This window comes from Rhincodon typus, chromosome 48 (genome assembly GCF_021869965.1).
Source record: "Rhincodon typus isolate 14 chromosome 48, sRhiTyp1.1, whole genome shotgun sequence".
In the NCBI taxonomy this organism is placed as follows: Eukaryota; Metazoa; Chordata; class Chondrichthyes; order Orectolobiformes; family Rhincodontidae; genus Rhincodon; species Rhincodon typus.
In genome coordinates, this window is record NC_063379.1 from 4,927,200 (window position 1) to 4,935,803 (window position 8,604).

Consider the following 8,604-nt stretch of genomic DNA (forward strand, 5'->3'; position numbering starts at 1 on the left):
GCTATTCACCCTACCCATGCCCCTCATGATTTTATAAACTTCTATAAAGTTCACCCCTCAGCCTCCAGCTTTCCAAGGAAAATAGCCCCAGCCTATTCAGCCTCTCCCTACAGCTCAAACCCTCCAGGCCTGGCAACATCCTTGTAAATCTTTTCTGAACCTTTTCAAGTTTCACAACATCCTTCCTATAGCAGGGAGACCAGAATTGAATACAGTATATCAAAAGTGGCCGAACCAACGTCCTGTAGGAGATGGCGGAGATACTAAATGAGTATTTTGCATCAGTGTTTACTGTGGAGAAGGATATGGAAAATAGAGGACGTGGGGAAATAAATAGTGACATCTTGAAAAATGTCCTCATTACAGAGGAGGAGTAGCTGGATGTCTTGAAACGTATAAAGGTGGATAAATCCCCGGGACCTGATCAGGTGTAGCCTAGAACTCTGTGGGAAGCTGGGGAAGAGATTGCTGGGCTCCTTACTGAGACATCTGTATCATCAGTAGCCACAGGTGAGGTGCTGGAAGACTGGAGGTTGGCTAACATGGTGCCACTGTTTAAGAAAGGTGGTAAGGAAAAGCCAGAGAACTATAGACCGGTGAGCCTGACATCGGTGGTGGAGGGAATCCTGATGGACAGGATTTACATGTACAGTCAGTTCTGCTATAATGCAAATTGGCTTTAACACAATTGAAAAATTTAGGCTGCTGTTTATAGAATGCGAACTTTCCTTACCCATGTTGGCTATAATGCGATTCTGGCCCCATTGGTTTAAATAGCACGGCTGTTTGTGTGATTTTCATATAACGCGAGATCACACGAGAACGGAACTATCGCGTTATATCAGAAACGACTGTATTTGGAAAAGCAAGGACTGATTAGGGATAGTCAATATGGCTGTGTGCACGGGAAATCACGTCTCACTAACTTGATTGACTTTTTTGAATAAGTAACAAAGAGGATTGATGAGGGCAGAGCGATGATGTCTATATGGACTTCAGTAAGGCACTCGACAAGGTTGCTCATGGTAGACTGGTTAGCAAAGTTAGATCACACGGAATACAGGGAGAATTAGCCACTTAGATACAGAATTGGCTCGAAGGTAGAAGACAGAGGGTGGTGGGGAGGGTTGCTTTTCAGACTGGAGGCCTGTGACTGACGGTATGCTACAAGGATCGGTGCTGGGTCCATTGCTTTTTGTCATCTATATAAATGATTTGGATGTGAACATAGGAGGTGTGGTTAGTAAGTCTGAAGATGACACTAAAATTGGAGGTGTAGTAGACAGCAAAGATGGTTACTTCAGAGTACAATGGGATCTTGATCCGATGGGCCAATGGGCAGCAGGACCTCATATTCCGCCTTGGGAGCCTACAACCCAATGGTCTCAATGTGGACTTTACCAGCTTCAAAATCTCCCCAACCCCCGACCTCATCCCACGACCAACGCCATCCCCCCCCTCCCCCCCCCCCTAACCCCCCCCTCCTTTCCCCCCCCCACCCCCCCCCCCCCCCATTTATTTCAGAGCCCCCTTCCCCTCCCCCATTTCTGAAGAAGGGTCCCGACCCGAAACGTCAGCTTTCCTGCTGCTCTGATGCTGCCTGGCCTGTATTGCTCCAGCTCCACACTGTGTAATTATAGTGGCAGATGGAGTTTAATTTAGATAAATGTGAGGTGCTGCATTTTGGAAAGGCAAATCAGGACTTAACCGAGTGAACGATCAACAATGCATGGACTGAATACAGTGTTGCATTGACAGTCTATCACTAAACCATATGATTTATAAGTAACCCAGTTCTGAACTTAGGGGAATCATCAACAATCCATCACTGAATACTACGATTAATAGACAGTCCATCAGTGAACCCAGTGAATTATCAACCATGTGTCACTGATACCAATGAATCAGCCATTGAACTCAGTAATTGATCATCAGTGCATCACTGAATCTGTAAAATAATCAATTCATCGCTGTACCTTTAACTGCTGTCATACTGTACATGGTTGGGAGCTGACACCGAGAGAGACACAGACTGTATAGTACCAGCCAGAATGAGTCACTCCTTTTATCCCTGTTTATGTTATTGTACATGTGCCGGAGCTGAAACTAAGACACAGACCATACAGTAACAGATGGGAGTGATGACTCATTTTCCTTGCTATTTTATCGTACATGTATAGGAGCTTAGACTGAGACACACACAATGTATGGTACCAAGTGGGAGTGAATCTCTTCCTTCTTTGTACATCACCAGACTGATTCAGGATGGCAGGACTGATATGTGAAGAGAGACTGAATCGGTTTGGACTTTATTCTTGGAATTTAGAAGAATTAGGGGTGATCTCATAGAAACCGATAAAATTCGAACAGAACTAGATAGGGTCAACACAGGAAGGACGTTCCCTATGACCAGGGAGTCCAGAAACAGTGGGTTCACAGTCTAAGGGTATGGAATCAGCCGTTTAGGACTAAGATGGGGAGAAACGTCTTCACCAAGGAGTGGGGAGCCTGTGGAATTCTCTGTCACAGAAAGCGGTTGAGGCCAAAACATTCAATGTTTTCAAGGAGATAGATATATTTTGCAGGGCCAAAGGGTATGGGGTGAAAGTGGGAAAAGGATACTGAGTTGGATGATTAGCCACGATCACACTGAATGGTCCAGCAGGCTCGAAGGGCCAAATGGCCTGCTCCTGTCACTATGTTCTACGTTTCTAGAAGCTGAAACTGCGAGACACGAGGGCCAGACAGGAGTGAGTCATTTCTTTTTGCCCACTGTGTGTTACTCCCATTTATCTGCTGTATGGTACTGCGCATGTACAGGACCTGACACTGAAAGTCACATGGGCCGTACTATACCAGCATCTAAATTGTTCCCTTTTACACACTGTGCATGTATTTAAGCTGATGCTGAGAAACACGTGGAATGTACAGTGTCAGTCGGGAGTGAATCACTTCCTTTTGCCCGCTATATGACTTTGCACATGCACAAGAGTTGACATTGAGAGACCCACAGACTGTTCAGACCCATATAGGAACGAACCACTGCCTAGTACCCAGGAACTGACACAGTCACCTGGACCGTTCAGTATCAGGCTGGAGCGAATCATTCCTTTACACCAGCTTGTGTTTCTGGACATGGTTAGTGGTTGATGCTGAGACACCCACACATGGCGTGTGCTACTGCATTTGTACAGAAGCTGACCCTGAGAGAGAGAGAGAGAGAGGGGCACAGTGTACAGTCCCATATAGGAGTGAATGTTTCCCCCTTATCCACATGTTAACGCACATGTCAGGGAACTGACAATGAGGCACACATGGACCGTACAGTACTAGTCAGGAGAGAATCGCTCTTCTTTCGAGTCAGAACTTTTACAAAGAGGTCCTTAGGCCATCATGTCTATGCCAGTCATCAAACAGTGTCAATGCTCGTCCCATTTTCCAACACTTGACCTTGTAGGCCGTGGCATTTTAAGTATTTGTCTAAATAACACTGAAAAGTCTTGAGGCTTCTGACCTCTGCCACATTTTTAGGCAGAGTATTCCAGATGTTTTCAACCCAGTGGGTGGAAATATTTTTTTCTCAAATCCCCTCTAAACCTCCAGCTTCTTGCCTTAAAGCTGTACCCTACCCCGATATTGAAACAAGGATCAGAAATTGCCAGAAAAGCTCAGTGGGTCTGGCAGCACCTGTGGGGGAGAGTGCAGAGTTGACATTTCGGGTCCGGAGACCCTTCTTCAGAAGTGATTGTAGCTGGGAAAAGGTTGGTGTACATGCTGAAGATGGGATGGAGGTGGGGTGGGGGTAAGGAGTAAATGATAGGTGTAGGTGTAGCCCAGAGAGAGAGAGAGAGAAACAGTTGGGCAGATGAAAGAATAGGTAACGATCAGCCTAGGAGAATGGATAGCTGCTAATGGGGACTGTGAGTGGCTGATGTGTGAGTAACAGGCCATGTGATGACAAGGCCTGGTGATTGGAGGTTGGGGTAAGGACACAGGAGAAAGTGCTGAGGCCCTAGAATTATTGAACTCAATATTGAGCCCTGAAGGTTGCAGGGTTTCCAAGCGGAAAATGAGGCGCTGACTTTCCAGCTTCTGCTGAGCTTTGCTGGAACTCTGCAGCAAGTCTGAAACAGAGATGTTAGCCAGGGAACGCGTTGGGGTGTTGAAATGGCAGGCCACCGGAAGCTCAGGGCCAATTTTGTGGGCAGAATGTAAGTGTTCTGCAAAGCAGTCACGAGCCTGTACCTCATCTCCCACCGTGTACAGGAGACCACATTGTGGGCAGCCAATGTAGTGGACCCTCTGATATTGATCCTTCTCTCTATCTGCTCTGTCTTGGCCCCTCAGAGTTTTGCCCACCTCAATTGAATTCTCAGCCTCTGTCTTCACAGCTGAACAATCCCGGCCCAGTCAACATGTTGGTGAATCTCTTCAGCTCGTGCAATCTAATCATTGCTATTAGGTGGCAACCAGAACTGCACACACTACTCCAGCTGTGGCCTAACTAGCATCTTACCCAGCTCCATCATAACCTCCTCGCTTTTGTATTTAATGCTTTGATGAATAGAAGCAAGCATTCCATATGCCTTCTGAACCACCTTATCTCCTTGTCCTGTTGTCTTCAAGGATCTATGGACACTTACACCAAGGTCCCTCTGATCCCTGCATTTCAAAGGGTCCTACCATTGAGTGTGTGCTCCCTCACCTTGGTACTCCTCCCAAAGTGCATCATCTCATATTTGCCAGGATTAAATTCCATTTGTCCCTGTTCAGACCATCTGACCAGCCTATTTATATCATCCTTTTAGTCTTGCTATTTCACCTCGCTATTTAGCACACCATCAATTGTTGTGTCATCCACAAATTTACTGACCGTACCTAGATCCACATCTAGATCATTAACGTAGGCAACAAACAGTGAGGGAGCTAGCACCGAAGGCTGTGGTACACCACAGGATACAGTCACAAAATCCCCTCTTTCAAACATCATCACCTGCTTCCTGCCACTAAACCAATTTTGGATCCAACTTGCCCTGGATGATCTTGACCAGTCTGCCGTCTGTGTCAAACGCCTTATACAAGTCTATGTCGACGACATCACCTGCTCTACCCTCATCTTCACACCTAGTCACCTTCTCGACAAATTTCCCCCCAACAAAGCCACTATCCTTGATTAATCCTCACCTCTTCGCATAGAGATTAGTTCTGCCCCTCAGAATTTATCCCCATAGTTTCCCGGCCACAGAATTCAGACTCACTGGGCTGCAGTTGCCTCATTTATCTTCTTTAATTAGAGTACCACGTCAGCTGTCCTCCAGTCCTCTGGCACCCCTCCTGTAGCCAGATTCGGAAATTATTGTCAGGGTTCCTGTAATCTCCTCCTGTGTCTGCCACAGCAGCAGCCTGGGATACAGCTCATCTGGGCTGAGGGTTTATCCAAGTTCAAGCCTGAGAAGTCCATTCGTATCTCTTCTTTCAGTGCTAACTTTGTAACTGTCCTTCTGATTTCTATACCTGCATCATCCTTCTCTACAATGGATACAGATGCAAAGTACTGATTTAAACCACAGCTGTCTTCTGGCTGATCACTTATTCGTTCAATCACTCACTTACTTACTGTAATGGGTCATTGAGTCACAGACCCGTACAGCACGGAAACAGACTCCTTCGGTGTAACTCGTCTGTGCTGACCAGATATCCTAAATTAATCTGGTCCCATTTGCCAGCATTTGGCCCATATCCCCCTCAACCCTTCCTATCCATGTACCCATCCAGATGCCTTTTAAATGTTGTAATTGTACCAGCCTCCATCACTTCCTCTGGCAGCTCATTCCATACCCTCTGTGTGAAAAAGTTACCCCTTAGGTCCCTTATCAATTTTTCCCTTCTCACCTTAAATCTATGCCCCTCTAGTTTTGGATTCCTCTACCCTGGGAAAAAGACCTTAACTATTCACCCATTGTTCCATCGCTTCAGCCTCTCCCTGTAGCTCAAACCCTCCAACCCTGGCAACATCCTTGTAAATCTTTTCTGAACCCTATCAAGTTTCACAACATCCTTCCTATAGCAGGGAGACCAGGATTGAACACAGTATTCCAAAAGTGGCCTAACCAATGTCCTGTACAGCCACAACTCCGATACTCAATGCACTGACCAATAAAGGCAAGCGTACCAAACACCTTCTTCACTATCCTGTCTACCTGCGACTCCACTTTCAACAAACTATGAATCTGCACTCAAAGATCACTTCCCCTGGTTGTTCTCTTGCCCCAATGCACTTGTGAAAAGCCTTTGGATTTTCCTTAACGTTATCACCAGTGTTTTTTCATGTTGCCTTTTTGCTCTCCTAATTCCTCTTTTTAATCCACCCCCTGCACTCTTTGTACTCCTCTCAGGCATCCCAATATTGTGTCTTCAGAATCCATAAGCTTCATTTATTTCCTTCTCCAATCCTGCAGATGCCTTGATTTCTGGGGTTCTCCGGATTTGTTGGTCCCACCCTTCATCTTTACAGGAAAATCTTGCTCCTGCTCCCTCTCTGTTATCCTTCTGAATGTCTCCCACTGCTCTGATGTGGATGTTCCTGCTGCCAATCCATCTCTGCCAGTCTTATATGAAAATCAACCTTTCCCCAGTTCAGAACCTTTATTTCTGGACCATCTTTGTCACTATCCATGACGACCTTAGAAAACTTACTGCGTTAAGGTCACTGTCACTGAAATTCTCCCCCACTGCCACATCAATCACTTGCCTGTCTTCGTTCCCTAAAATTAGGTCCAGTACCACCCCATCTCCAGCAGGACTTTCTGTGCCCTCTAAGCCTTTCATGTTTTCTCTATCCCAGTTACATTTGGGAAGTTGAAATCCCCTACTGTTATCGCCCTGTTATTTTTACTCATCTCTGAGAGTCACCTACATATCTGCCCTTCCATTTCTCCCTAACTGTGAGTCTTTAGGACACCCCCAGTAAAGTGACTGCTCCTTTTTTTCTTTTTAAGTCCTGCTGATATTTGAGGAACCTTCTAAGAAATATCTTTCCTCCCTGCAGTAATTGACTTCTTGATCAATATTGTGACACCACCTCATCTTTTATACCTCTCGCATTTCATCTAAAGATTCTGTATATCAGAATATCGAGCTGCCAGTCTTGTCCCTCCCTCAGCCAAGTCGGAAACAGACCCTTCAGTCCAACCAGTTCATGCTCAACGTAATCCCAAACTAAACTAGTTCCACCTGCCTGCTCCTGGCCCATATCCCTCCAAACCTTTCCCTATTCATGTACTGTTCCAAATATCTTTTAAACATTGTAACTGTGCCCACATCCACTGCTTCCTCAGGAAGTTCATTCCACATGCGAACCACCCTCTGTGTAAAAACATTTGCCCCCCCACCTTGTCTTTTTTAAAATCTGTCTCCTCTCACCTTCAAAATATGACCCCTAGTCTTGAAATCCCCCATCCAACGGAAAAGACAGCTACCATTAATCCTATCTGTACCTCTCATGATTATATAAACCTCTGTAAGGTGACTTCTCAACCTCCTACGCTTAAGTGAAAGAGGTCCCAGTCTATCCAGCCTCTCCTTATAATTCAAACCCCCCATTCCCAGCAACATCCTGGTAAATCTCTTCCAAACCCTCTCCAGCTGACTCCCCAAATCCTCAATGATATCACGTCGCCATGTGTGAAATCAGGACCCTCAACTCGCAAAACTCATCAAAAGGAATGCCATCCAGACTTGCCGTGCTGCTCTGTACAAGACCTGACAGTGAGATATATGTGACTGTGCATGTTACTGTGCACGGATGGAGCTAATACTGAAATACACAGGGACTGTGCAGTACCAGATGGAAAGGAACCATTCCCCTTTACCTGCTGTGTGTTAGAGTGCTGGCACTGACAGATCACACTGTACCAAATCCAGGTGAATCATTCCTTTCACAAAGATCTGTCCCTGTAATGTCGCTGTTGTGATGTTTTTCAGTTGACCCAATTGGCATACCTGGAAAAATGTGGAACATGGCACTGAGAGGGGACACATCGAGTTGCACTTCAAAGGACGTTTAAAACGTAAGTTGCAGCAATTATAGAAGCAATTACTAGAAAGTAGGAGCAGCGGTAGGCTATCCGGCCCTTTGAGCCTGCTTCGTACGATCGTGACTGATACTATTCTATATCTCTTAGAAACAGTGAGATTGCTGCCTCGCATTACTCAGTACCCTCTGTGTTACTGAATTAAATCAATTCCAGCACTCAGTCACCCCTTTCTCAGCCACAATGACTTGTATCACTGACTGAATTGCTTACCTATGTTCCTTCTGGGCTACATAACCACTTGCCGAGTCTGTGTACACCGATTGACGTGAGGAAAATTGATCGATGATTCAGGAAGTTGATGTTATGTACAGACCTGAGAGGACACTGTGCGGTGACAGGAAAAATTAGAGGGAGCCCAGGGTGGCTGATGTTAATCCAGCTCCCTCACACTGTCACTCCGCCTCTCTCTCCCCTGCCGCCTCGCCCCCCCCCCCGCCTGTATCTGTACTGATGTGAATCCAGCTCCCTCACCTAATCCCGCTGTCTCTCTCTCTGTCACACAAGGCCC

General features: G+C 46.0%; 1 long non-coding RNA gene across 1 annotated transcript in view; it reads left to right on the top strand.

Moving 5' to 3' along the window:
- LOC125487977 overlaps positions 1–8,604 on the top strand; it is an 11,704-nt gene that overhangs the window by 2,369 nt on the left and 731 nt on the right. The window contains exon 2 of the long non-coding RNA XR_007266182.1: positions 7,984–8,069. This is a non-coding gene — a long non-coding RNA (uncharacterized LOC125487977). The remainder of the gene's footprint in view (positions 1–7,983; positions 8,070–8,604) is intronic.